The sequence below is a fragment of the Saimiri boliviensis genome, chromosome X (assembly GCF_048565385.1).
Source record: "Saimiri boliviensis isolate mSaiBol1 chromosome X, mSaiBol1.pri, whole genome shotgun sequence".
Taxonomy (NCBI): domain Eukaryota; kingdom Metazoa; phylum Chordata; class Mammalia; order Primates; family Cebidae; genus Saimiri; species Saimiri boliviensis.
In genome coordinates this window covers 94725825-94740260 of record NC_133470.1, presented here as the reverse complement: position 1 = coordinate 94740260, position 14436 = coordinate 94725825, and the positions used below count along the sequence as shown (strand labels likewise).

The window sequence follows — 14436 nt, the reverse complement described above, 5'->3', positions numbered from 1 at the left end:
AACAATGATTCCATTAAGCTGGAAGTTAAAATTGCCACCTGGAAACTTGGGGCTCCTCCTACCTTTAAGTCAACAGGCTAAGAAGAGAGTTACAGTGTTGGCTGGGGTTATCAAGATGAAATCAGTCTACTAGTTTATAACAGAGGTAAGGAAGACTATGCAAGGAATACAGGAGATCTCTTAGGGTGTCTCAACATTACCAAAAGTCAATGGGAAGCTACAACAACCCAGTCTGGTATGGTCCAAAGCCCTCAGGAATGTTTGGGTCACACCACCACCAACAACAAAAAAGACCTGCTGAAGTGCTTGCTGATGTTTAGCAGAAGGTAGTCATTAATACCAACTACGACCAGCAACCAGCTGCAGAAACAAGGACTGTAACTGTCATGAGTATTTCCTCCTTCTTTTGTTAAAAACATATTTGTGCACGATACACTTGTACTAAAAAAACTTCACTTTATTTCGTTTTCCTTTATCATGTGACATAAGATTTATTGACTTAATATCAACATTTAATTATTGTTAAGTTTATGTAATAGCATTTGAATTGGGGATTGGTACATTTCTGGTTGTATGAAAGATAGTTGTATTATGTTAGGTGTAATTATGACCTTATTATTTTCTTTATTTGAAGATTGTGTATGATCTCAGGAGATGTGTATGGGTTCAAGTTGACAAGGGATGGAATTGTGATGGTTAATACTGAGGGTCAACTTGATTGAATTGAAGGATCCAAAGTGCTGATCCTGGGTATGTCTGTGAAGTTGTTGCCAAAGGAGATTAATATTTGAGTCAGTGGACTGGGAAAGGCAGACCCACCCTTAATCTTGTGGGCACAATTTAATCAGCTGCCAGCAAGTATAAAGAAGGCAGAAAAAAGTGAAAAGGAGAGACTGGCCTAGCTTCCCAGCATACATCTTTCTCTGGTGCGGGATGCTTCCTGCCCCCAAACATCGGACTCCAAGATCTTCAATTTTGTGACTTGGATTGTCTCTCCTTGCTCCTTAGCCTGCAGTCAGCTTATTGTGGGACATTGTAATCATGTGAGTTAGTACCCAACAAACTCCCCTTTATACCTATCTATCTATCTATATAAATATTTAATATTAACTCCCCTTTATATCTATCTATATAAATCCTTAATAAACTCCCCTTTATATCTATCTATAGATATTTATAGATAAACTCCCCTTTATATCTATCCATAGATATCTATAAATAGATATGGATAGATATAAAAGGGAGATATTTATAGATATTTATCCATCTATAAATATCTATGGATAGATATAAAGGGGAGTTTATTAGATATTAACTATATATACATATGAAGAAGAGTTTATTAGGTATATATATATATATATGGAGAGAGAGAGAGAGAGAAAGAGAGAGACATAGATATATAGATATATATTTCATTAGTTCTATCCCTCTAGAGAATTCTGACAAATACACTGAACTCATTGCATCTCATTTTAAAGATTTTTTGTTTCTATTTTGTTTTGTTTTTTTAAATTAAGACAAGTGTAGGAGGCTTTTTTTTTTTCCAACACACTTTGGATCTTCTTAGATTCATAAGAACATCTAGAAACATAATCAAATCCTAGGATTTCTGCCACTTCACTGTGAGAATTTTTCCAACTTTTCTTCCTCTAAATCCAGAATCCAGAAGCTTATCTTGCAAGTAAGATCTGCTTACAGACCCAACGGCAGCTACTATTTTGTCTTTCCTGAGTGGCTTTCCACTTTAAAGAGTAAAGAAAGAAAAATCATATGCATTAAGTGTATGCCAGGTGTTCTCCCATATATAACTTCATCCTCAGCTTTCCTCTGAAAAGTGAGGATTATCAGTGCCTTTATCAGAGGAGGAAACTGAGGAGTTGAGGTTTTGAAGTAACTTCTGCAACAACATTCGGGTAGCAAGTAGCAGAATGTGTCTGACTCCTCAAGCTGTTTTTTGATGCATGACACGAAGATGTCTCTAAGCTCCTGACAGTTTTTATTCTCTGCTTTCAAGTCCTGTTTCTTTGGAAGCCTCTGAACCAGAAATAGAGGGATTACTGTCACACTCTGTCTCTCCCCACTGTCTGCTGCTTACCCACCAAGTCAGCCTTTCCAAACTGGCATTCCCTTCATCCTTCTTGTCATACTGCAGACTGAAATAGAAAATATGGTGGGATTTAAACAATTTTTCTTGCATATTTTCCACAGAAGTAGGTTTGTTAAGATAGTGAAAAAAATAGAAAGAAAAAAATACTGTTTTATCTTCCTTATGAATTCAGCTTATAGATTAAGAACATGTTTAAATCTATGTGTTTCAGGGAACACAAGGAATTCTAATTCCACTTAACATGCACTTGATGCACATTTGAAAAATTGTCATTCTTATCAAATTATATAAACTCATGCATTCGGACAGACATAGATCTGCATATCATATTATACAAAAAATGACTTCTAAACATTATAGAACTTACCTTATTATAGATAGCAGAATTTCCATTATTGTTGAAGATCTGAAACTAATTTATTATATAATTTAGTTTTTTTCCCCACTTCTGTGTTTCCTTTGTTTTCCCCTCCTTTTTATGTTTGTCCTGAAAAGATTTAGTAAGTAAGCCATGTGTCAGGGGTTGAGAACAATGAGGTGACTAAAATAGGACATTTACTAAAATGTACTCTGTCAATGTTTCAGGAGAACATTCGTAAATGTCAAACATTCACAGGGACAATAACACCTAGGATTTGTTTAGTATGTGAAAAATCACAATTAATTAACTGAGTAATTTGATCTTAACAACCACAAAAATTAGGGCCAACCGAGCCAAGATACTGCAAAATCTGCTGGCTCTTTGTCAGATTGGGCAGAAGATCATAAACACTGCTTCCCACAGGTATTTTAAAAATAAATTTCCAGAGAAACAAAAGCTGTTCCAGAGGGATGATGGAATCCCAGTTTATCTAAAGAGTGGGGTAGCTAATGTCCTGCTGTATAGTGCCACCATGATTCTTTCAGTTGGTAGAACAGCATATGCCATATATCAGCTGGCTACGGCTTCATTTCCCAAGAAGTGGCATTGACTTCAATCATTGCAGCAATCACTTGGTTTGGTTTCATTCAGCTCTCTATGGACCAATAAACTGATAAATAACTGAGCTCTTCTTTGAGGATTAATATTTATTGACTTGTACGAAGTGTCACCAATAAAGAAGTCTTTACCATGAAAAAAAAAAGGTAGGTCCTCTTATACTCATTTAACTGATGAGGAAACTAAAGTTCAGATGATTTTAGTGACTTTCTATATATCTCACAGCAAGTAACAGGTGGAGTCCAATTAGAATGCTAGTCTACCTGACTCCAATGTCTCTGGTGAATTATGTACCAACCATGGTCTTTATTTTCCTTTATGCTGTAATATTGTTTTTCTTCTTTAGCTAATTAAACAAACATAATATTTTAGTTACAGAACATTAGATTTAGAAAATCAAGAACCCTTAGGAATATATTGCATTAGTGTTTTTAATCATAAAACATAAACTAATTAAATCACTTATCAGACATACATAATTGAAATAAGGAATACCAAGTAGAATAAAGTCATTTTATTCAATTGAAAAACCGTTTATGGTATCCTACAGGCAAAACCAATTGAGAATATAAAGATTAAATAGATAGACCCCCAGGACTTAGAGTTTAGAGTTTTACTGGGGAGTCAGAGGCATATAAATGACTTCAGTAATATAGCTAATGATTTTAAATACAGTAAAGAGAGGTCCAGAAAACAGTGTGTGGAGTTTGTAAGAAAAGACACATTAGGTCTCCACAGGAACAATTGAATTATACTTTTTAAAGGGCATTGGATCTAATTTTTTTTTAGACAGTTTTGCTCTTATAGCCCAGACTGGAGAGCAATGGCACAATCTTGGCTCACTGCAACCTCCTTCTCATGGGTTCAAGCGATTCTCTGCCTCAACCTCCCGAGTAGCTACAATTACAGGCACCTGCTACCAGGTCTGGCTAATTTTTGTATTTGATGTAGACATGGGGTTTCCTCATGTTGGCCAGGCTGGTCTCAAACTCCTGATCTCAGGTGATCTGCTCACCTCAGCCTCCCAAAGTCCTGGGATTATAGTCATGAGCCACCGTGCCTGACAAATAGTAATTTTTAAAAAATTAATAAATATTTCTTCAATAAATAGGCAGAAGCCATTGAAGACGGTGTGAATTATTTGAGCAAAGGTCATACCTAGTGCTTTTAAACTGTTTTCAGTCATGATCACCAATCTGTAGATGACTAACCATGGCAAAATGACCAAATATCTTCATCTAATTTCTCAATAATGACCTAATTTCTCAATAATGACAACAGTAATATGATAATGAATATTTAATCAAATCAGTAGGCAAGAGATACCAACAAATTCCTTGCAAACAAAAAACATTAAGAGGTGACGTCCAATGAAGCAGAACAGGAGGAATCATATTATACAAACTCATTCTCATAATAATGTCATCAAGTAGACTCATAGAAAAGCTCGTGATTCAGCAGGTATCAGTGGTTGGAGGGCTGGGAATTTAATGATAATTATGCCACTTGATCAATCAAACATCCTTTTTTCTTTACTGAAACTATGATATTTACAGTAGCCTATCACATACCCACTAGGCAAAAAGAGAGAAAGAGGTTAGAAGCGGGGAGATGAAAGAAGGGAGGAAATTCCTTTTAAAATAGTTGAATGGCCCTACAAAAAAATTATCTTTGTTCCTGGCAATAATCCATCTCCTGGTTTAATAATCCACCATTCCTCAAGCCCTGCCCAAGTACAGAAAGAAGTACAGGGCTGAAGACTGTAATATTAAGTCAAAGTCTGCATAAGAAAGAGGTGGACAACTAACTTCACTCCTCTATTAGACTCGCTGAATTCCTGCGATCAATTTTATAACCTGTAGACAAGTTAGCACTGTGTAATATGGGGATAACATTTAACCTTCCCAAACCTAATTTTTCTGATCTTTAAACTGAAAAAGATAATGTATCTATTTGTTAAACATACTTTATTAAATCTAATGTGACAAACGTTCTATGAGAATGATCATATCCAACCAAAACATGAAGGAATTAGAATACATAGATTCTAATTTCATGAACATTGGGTTGCCATGTGCAGAAGAATGAAGCTAGACCCCTCTCAACATATATAAAAATCAATTCAAAATGGATTAAAGGCTTAATATAAGACCAGGGACTATAAAAGTACTACAAGAAAATTTAGGGAAAACTCTTTTTGTTTAGGCAAAGACTTTATGACTAAGACCTCTAAAGCACAGGCAACAAAACCAAAAATAGACAATGGGACTTCATTAAACTAAGAAACTCCTGCACAGCAAAAAGAACAATCAACAGAATTAATCAATAACATACAGAATAGGTGGAAATAATTGTAAACTATTCATCCAACAAGGGACTAATGACCAGCATATACAAGAATATCAAACAACAGAAAAACAATACAAAACAAATAATTCCATTAAAAAGTGGGAAAGAACATTAATAGACATTTCTCAAAATAAGACATACAAATGATAAATACTTATATCAAAAAATGCTAAACATCACTAATCATCAGAGGATGTGAATCAAAATCACAATGAGATATCATCTTACCTCAGTCAGAATGGTTAATATTTAAAAAGACAAAAAATAATGGACATTGGTGAGGAGGCCAGGAACTCTTTCATACTTTGGTGAGAAGGTAAACTAGTACAGACACAATGGAAAAAAGAAGATTTCTTAAAATACTAACATTAAAATTACCATATGATCCAGCAATCTGATTACTGGGTATCTACTTAAAGGGAAAAAAAGAAATCAATATCTCAAGGGCATTCACATCATTATTGCATCAATATTCACAATAGAAAGACATGGAATCAACCTAGGTGCCCATCAGCAGATGAATGGACAGAGAAAATGTGGTGTATATACACCATAGAACACTATTAGGCCATAAAAAATGATATCCTATCCTTTTCAGTGACTTTGATGCAACTGGAGGTTATTATCTTGCATGCAGTAAGCTGGGTTCAAAAAGAAAAATATCATATATTTTCTATCACATTTATGTGGGAGCTAAATAATTTGATCACATGGAGGTAGATTGTGGAAGGACAGTTAACAGATTGGGAAAGGTGAGTGGGGAAGGAGAAGGATGAGAAGTGTGTTAAAGGACACAAATATGCAGTCAGACAAAAGGAATGAATTCAATGTTTGATAGTAGAGTTGGGTAACTGTAGTTAACAAAAATGTATTGTACTTGAATGATGAACACCCTAACTACCATAAATTGACCACTGCATATAATTTCCAATAACAAAATTTCACATGTACCCAGTAAATTTGTACAAGTACAATTTTTTAAAAGATACATTATGCAATTTTTTAAGAAATTAATATTGTTGATATAAAAAATACAGGGTATCATTAATTAAGACATATTTTAAACTGACTATCTTCCAAAGAGTTTAGAGTTGATTATATCTAAGCTAGTATTTGAGCTGGGCCATCAGCACTGGTGTAGGATTTCATGAAGAAAGAAGACTACACATGGTATAGACAAAATGAGTTTGGAAATTAGCTTGAATGGAGTGAGGCTTCAAAAACAAGGAAATAATTGGGAATCAGATTGAAAGGGTAGATTAGGAACGGTGATGCCATTATTTTAATAGATTCAGACCAAAACATACATATTTTGCCTGAAGTTACTGGAAGATTGATTGTAGCAGAGTAGAGTTTCATATGATGAGGATGCTATCAATAAATAAAGTTTGAGCAGACTGAGGATTAGATAGGTAATTCATATCAATAATCTAATCCTTCATATTTGAGCAAGCTTTCCTACCCTATAATATATACCCATTTGTGTTAAACAGTCGTTATCAGAATGTTCATAATAGCTGGCCTTTACTGAGTGTCAATCAAATTGTCACTACAAGCATTCTTTATTCCTCACTCACTGCTGTGGCACAGAGAGCCTAAAGAACACTCCTTCCTAATGGGAGTACCACTGATCCATAGAGTCTCTCCAGGCTTCACCTTCTCATTCATCCTTTCAAACTGTGCAGTCCATTCTGTCTGTTTCCATTTCCAGGACCTTTACTGTCAGAGATTTTCTAAGCACTTTGTCCCTTGGATTGATGCTTTGGATTAGTTCCTAAGTCTCCACCCTGGCTTCACCAAAGGTACTATATAGTGTTTTTCCCCTTGTGTTCAGAAATGGGAGTCAATCCTACTTCTGCCCCAGCCTCCAGATCCTAAGATCAGTCCATACAGAGCCTGAGCTCTCCTCTTTACTTGAGTAGGGCATTCAAACTTTGACTCCTTCCTTACTTAATGCTAGGCCCTCTGCTAGGTGCTTTAAGTTAAGTAATTGCTATTAACATTCACAACAGTTATATCATATCAATTTAATCATTTCCATCTTCCAGGTGAGAAAATTAAGTTAAATATTTCAACCAGGTGTCCAGTCACACAGCAAGTAAACTGGATTCCAAGTGAAGTCTGCCACACTCCATAGCCTGAACTCTTTCCAATTCATCACATTGCCTTCACCTTTCGGGTTTTCTTTGCCATGCACACTCCTTGAATTTTAAAGATATTGATCATCTCATGCTGTCTGCAGGATAAACCACTTCAATCACTTCAACTACTTATCTCTGAATATTATCTTCAGTCAGTTCCTCATTTAGCTGCTCTTTTCTGACCATAATACACATGAACTGTATATCCATATGATCCGCTATGACTATATACCTATATGCAGATATAGATATAGTTGGCTCTACTTATCATTCCCCTGAAACATACTATTGATTTGTTGAAAATAACAGTTTTAACAGTTGCACCCATTAATATTGTGGTTTATCTGAAGCATAGGATGGCAATTTGGTTCTATGAGTAAATAGAGAATATTCTAATGTAAGCATCATTTTCGTTAATTTTACCTTGGTTGCTGTGCTTTGAAATCAGTGTGAAGAGAAGCAAACAGATAACGTATATGGTGCTGCACAGCATTAAAGACAAAATGTGCTATAAACAAAGACTTCATATTTTAAAACAGGGTGAAGGAGGAATTTTCTTTAAAAGCCAGTAATTTGCTACTAAGGGAAGACGCTGTTCCTTTCTTGGCCCGTATTCATTGCCAATCTGTTTTTCTAAAATTGCAAGTACTTACATAAAATTAAATACAAAGGAGTTCAAGAACATCTTTGGATTTCAAATCTAAAAGAGAGCTCATAATATGTATAATGATTTTGTTCTACAAGAGCACCCTGTAATTTCTATATTTTTTTTTCATTTTAATTAAAAAGCAAGACTATGAGGGGCCTCCACTAGGGCAAAGTCTCTTTAGACATGTTGCCATAACTCAAAGCAAACATCACCTGCTTCAGTATGTCAGGGAAAGAGATCACCTGAGAAAGCCAGAGTGAATGCATATTTCAGAATACTCCTAATATGCAGAGGGAAAAAAAAGAAAAAAAAAAGGAAAAAAAAAATCAATCTAACCCAACATACTAAAAGCTAGACTTTCTCTAGCTTGTAAGATGGGAACAGGGTTTCATACTTTGTTTTGCTTGATAATATTTTTATGAGAGAAATACAAATCAAAACAATGGGGTGAGATGCTTAAGAGGAAGAAAATAGCATTGTAGTTCATCTTGATTATTGTCGACAACATAAAACAAGGTTCTTCTCTGAAGAAGGCATTTTATGAGTAGCATATTTATTTAAAAGTGCACTTGATTCAGAAAGCTGACTATATCTAGCGTTGTTTGAAGGGCAGAGCACCAAATTTAAATCTAATTTAAAACCACTGGATTTGGTTTGATGTTATTAAAGGTTACAAAATGTGATTTATAAATATTTCATATGACTCATGTCCTTAATTTAGTTGTAGATTTCTTTATTTTTGCTACTTTTTTATAGTGCTATCATATTATTTCTAAAATTATGTTTTTACATGTTATAAAATAAATTTGCATAGTAAGAAAGATTATCAATGGAGAAAACCAATGGTTAGACTACTAAGTAAGTGCACTTGATTTTTTTATTATCATTGTTTTATTCAGAAGTCAATCTCACTGGAATGCAATTCACTTGTAATTTACTAAGTTTTCTGGATGACTGCAGGTGAGGAAGCTTACTAACTTGCTGTGTGACCTTACATAATTTGCATAAGTTACTTAACCTCCATAGGCTTCAATTTTCTCAACTGTAAAGTACAAAAAATTCTTAATACATGAACTCTAATGACCCTTGCAGCTATAATACTCTGAGTTTCTTTAGTGTTCAGTATAAAATATTAACTTAGAATTTCTCTAGATACTGGTAAATAAAGCATGGTTCATTCAGCCATGTTTTAAAAATCTACAATTATTTATTATCACCTTGTACATTTGTCCTTCCTCTCTCAATTAAAATGTTACATATTAAGAAAGAGAAAATGTTTATACAATAAACTACAAAACAAAGAAACACAGATGTTAAGGTTACTGTGAAGGAGCTATAAGATGGTAGAATGCAAAAATATCACTCTGCCAAGGATGATATTTGGTAAAGATTATGTGGAGAGAAAAATACAGAGTTACAGTTAGAACAAATAAATTCTGGTCTTCTACTAAAAATGTACTGTATATTTCAAGATAGCTAGAAGAGAAGATTTTGAATGTTGTCACCCCTCAGAAAATAATAAATATTTAAAATGATGAAAATAATAATTACTTTGACTTGATCATTACATAATATATACATGCATTAAAATATCACACTGTATCCCATAAATACGTACTGTTATTATTATGTGTCAAGTACATACAAAAACTTATTGATGAAAAAAGATATGTAGAGAAAGTTGTACATAGTGCTATCTTCAAGAACAGAAGCTTCATTTAATATGAGGGATGTAAAGGCGATAACATGGGTGAGATGCTGCCTATAAATAATATGCTGCTACAGGTATGGAGAGGGTGAGGCTAAAGGCAGGCATTATCTTCAGGAAGCAATTCCAGTAATCCAGAAAAAAAGGTAAGAATTGTTTGAACTGTGATGTTGGTAGTAGAAAAGTAAAAAATAAGGCTGAGGTCATGGATATTTGGAAGGAAGAAGGGAAGAGTTTTGGTGAAAGAATGAAAAAAAGATGATAGATGGACAAAGAGGAATAAAGAATCAGTGTGAGGGTAACTTCAAAGAACCAAGAAACACATGTATTAAAGGTATTGATAAAAAGCCATAAAAAGGTAGAATGCAGAAAGATCATTCTGCCCAGGATGACACAGTGAAGATAGAGGCATCAAGAAAAGAAGCTGAAACTGGCACTGCAGAAAAAAAGTAAGTTTGGTTGTATACATGGTGCAGGAAAGTTCTGTCCAGGTTTTCAGATAGAAATTTTTAGTACGGGGCCGGGCGTGGTGGCTCAAGCCTGTAATCCCAGCACTTTGGGAGGCCAAGGCGGGTGGATCACGAGGTCGAGAGATCGAGACCATCCTGGTCAACATGGTGAAACCCCGTCTCTACTAAAAATACAAAAAACTAGCTGGGCGTGGTGGCGCATGCCTGTAATCCCAGCTACTTAGGAGGCTGAGGCAGGAGAATTGCCTGAGCCCAGGAGGCGGAGGTTGCGGTGAGCCGAGATCGCGCCATTGCACTCCAGCCTGGGTAACAAGAGCGAAACTCCGTCTCAAAAAAAAAAAAAAAAAAAAAAAAAAGAAATTTTTAGTAGACTATTAGAAATGAGAGACAATTCACTCTGGAATCCATGACGCAGAAATGATCATTGAGGCTGGAAAACAAATGATATTCATAAAGGATAGGGTAACCAGAGAAAATATTAGAGGCATGAGGCCATAATTAGAGGATACTTGGAGTACTTAACTATTATTAGGTATGCATGTACAGAGATGGCCCCGACTTACTATAGTTAAATTTGTGATTTTTTTCTTTGATATAGTGTGACTGTGACACAGATTCAGTAGAAGCTGTACTTGGAAATTAGAAGTTTGATCTTTTCCCAGGCAAGCCATATGTGGTGTGGTCCCTTGCTACGCTGGGCAGCACAGAGAGCCACGGCTCCCAGTCAGCTATGAGATCAGGAGGGTAAACAATCTGTATGCTACAGTGTATTATATTGCCAGCCTTTTTTAAATACTGTGTTTTGTGTTTTTGCATCCAATCATGTCCATAAAATGCCCATCTGGGCATAGTATTCTACACTTTATTATCAAATAGGCTTTGTGTTAGATGATTTTGCCCAACTGTAAGCTAACTTAAGTGTTCTGAGCCCGTTTAAGGTAGGCTAGGCTAAGCTATGATGTTGGTAGATTAGGTATTTTAACCACATTTTTGACTTATGATATTTTCAACATATCATGGGGTTATCAGAATGTAACTTCGTCATAAGCTGAGGAGCATCTGTAGTCTCCTTCATGACTGGTGATAGATAAATCACTTGTTTGTGTTTTTGACAAACTAGATTACCCAATTCAGTAGATAATGAATGGAACTATAAACCCAAAAATCTGAGACAGGTCTCAGCTAATTTAGAAAACATGTTTTGCCAAAGGTTGAGGATGCACCCTCATTGACACAGCCTCAGGAAGTCCTGGCAACATGTGCCCAAGGTGGTTGGGGCACAGCTTGGTTTTATATATATTAAGGAGACATGAGACATCAAATATATGTAAGAAGCACATTGGTTCCATCTAGAAATGTGGGGACAACTGGAAGCAGAGAGGGGGCTTCCAGGTCACAGGTAGGTGAGAGACAAATGGTTGCATTCTTTTGAGTTTCTGATAAGACTTTCCAAAGGAGACAGTCAGATATGCATTTAGCTCAGTGAGCAGAGAGACGACTTTGAATAGAATGGGAGGCAGGTTTGCCCTGATCAGTTTCCAGCTTGATTTTTCCTTTTAGTTTAGTGATTCTGAGGGCCCAAGGTAGTTTTCTTTAACAGAATCTAAATATGACTGTGATAAAAATAATTTGATCTTTTCACTTTCTTCCAATGTTCTGAGGTGGAAATAAGAAGCTGCACAATAATGATAAATTATTATAATTTGTAACATTAGTGTTCATTTATTGAGGTTCAGTCTGTGGCAGGCCAGTTCTTTAGAAAAATTAGATAAATAATAGTTGTCATTGAGGAGTTTATTTTCTAACTCTAAGGAAGGGCAGAGTGACCTCTCAGCAGAACTGAAACCAGAATGTTTTCTTTTTCTCCTTTACTAAATATTTGCCAATGTTTTAGCCTTTCAAGGGAAGGAGGAGGCAGAAACTGGAACCAGGAATCATATCTTCAGGCATTTTGAATGCTAAGTAGGCCTGTCTATAATGGAAATGTTCAGTATGAAAGGGCCCAGCAGATTGTCTTCTTCTGTTGACTTTTGGAGTTAAACGTTGAGGTAAAAGTAGAAGGGTACATTTTAGTGGGGTCTGTTTGTTACTCAAAGAAGCAATTTAATTCCAATTACATACCTAAGCCATCCCATGACAATTCTCACAATTTTCTGAACAATATCAATATAATAGAAAATGTATTCACAAACTGAATATTGCACTATTATTAGAAAACGAAGCAAAAGTAGCTTAAAAAGTATTATCTTGGTTGAAGAAACAAGATATAATTAAACATTGGAGACTTCAGCCAATGAATAAGGTGAATGCATAAAAATATCCCCAGGAAATTAATGTTGCTTTCAAAGAATATTGAAATATTAAATCCATTCCAACATCTGGGAGATAAATTCTTTTTATGTGTGTGTGTATTTTTCTTTAATGAAGACCAAGCTTATATTTTTGTCTTCATGAACAGATAATTTGATGAAATGACTGTAGCCCACAAAGCAAATAGCACAAATCATTTTCTGTATTTTTTCTCATTTTGGCAATAAAATAATGTAGATATATTTCCTTTAGAAATACAGTCATGTTAGTTCTACACTGGAGCTTGCACTCTATGAATACAAACTTATTTATATTTAAACCTAGTCCAACTATAAGACTGTGCCTCTTGCTGCAAATCTTGTTATCTCGTCTTCAAGATAAATGTTGATTTAAAGATTATAGCAGAGAATTAAACAAAAATCATTGATAAAATTTGCTGGTAACTTTTGTGTTTATCTAAGGACAGCTACTAAAATAAACCCCTTTGGTCATCCCCAACTCCCCATAATTGTTTAAACTCCTACCTGTGTTTTGATGCCTGTGTGTCAAAAAGGTTGCTAAAGAAGAATAAAAGAAAATATTGAATTTAGAGAATTTGACCTTAGTATTTGAAGTTTCCAAATTTATTGCATTGCTTTTATTATCATTTGCATCAACTGATATTTGAAAAGGGATGGTTTTCTCAGAAATTGACTTCCTTTAGTGTTGTTATTGTTGCTATATGATGTACTTTGATTAGGATTAGACCTGTTTTTCTCCGATTGTCTTTCTAAAAATATCTTTACAATGAATTTGTTTTCCTAATATAAGTGACCCAATTACCTTTGAATTACATTTGATTCTTGGCGTATACGGATGGATGGGGGATGGAGGGGTCCAGTATATTGCTAATATGCTTTTCTAGGCTCCAATGAAAGCTGAATCTCCTTCAGGGTCTGTCCCAAGTCTTTTTTTTTTTTTTTTTTTTTTTTTTTTTTTTTTTTTTTTTTTGAGACAGAGTGTCACTTTGTCTCCCAGGATGGAGTGCAGTGGTGCAATCTCGGCTCACTGCAACCTCTGCCTCCCGGGTTCAAGCAATTCTCTTCCTCAGCCTCCCTAGTAGCTGGGATTACAGGTGCCTGCCACCACACCTGGCTATTGTTTGTATTTCTAGCAGACACAGGGTTTCACCGTCTTGGCCAGGCTAGTCTGGAACTTCTGATCTTATAATCTACCTGCCTCAGGCTCCCAAAGTGTTGAAATTACAGGCATGAGCCACTGCACCAGGCCTATCACCAGTCTTTTATCCCATAATATTTTGGGGAAAATAACAAAGAAACTAACAGCAACAACAACAAAAAAACACCTGTTCTCTCTGCTGCAGAAATACAGAAAGCCACCATGACTCCCACTGCAAAGATACATACAATGCATGGATATAAGAAATGATTGAAACCAGCTGTTGACAAGAGTTCAAAATTGTGATATATCGTAGGACAAAATTAGTAGCTTTTTTAACCAATCATCTATGTGTCTATCACCTATCTTTCTATTTATCTATCAACTTATCTATCTATATTTTTGTCATTGCTGAAGTTTTACTTTTTTCCTTGTAATGTCTTTCCTTTAGGGTAATTTTTCAGTTATTCCCTTGCCTATATTCACTCCCCCTTATTAACCATCCTGAATTCAACATCAGTGTTAATTCCTTTAAACCATGACCCTGATCATGTCGTTCCCC

General features: G+C 35.3%; 1 pseudogene; it reads left to right on the top strand.

The window, feature by feature from the left end:
• The first annotated feature begins 237 nt into the window (after positions 1-237).
• On the top strand, positions 238-3081 carry LOC141582722 (cytochrome c oxidase subunit 7A2, mitochondrial pseudogene; annotated as a pseudogene).
• The last annotated feature ends 11355 nt before the right edge of the window (positions 3082-14436 follow it).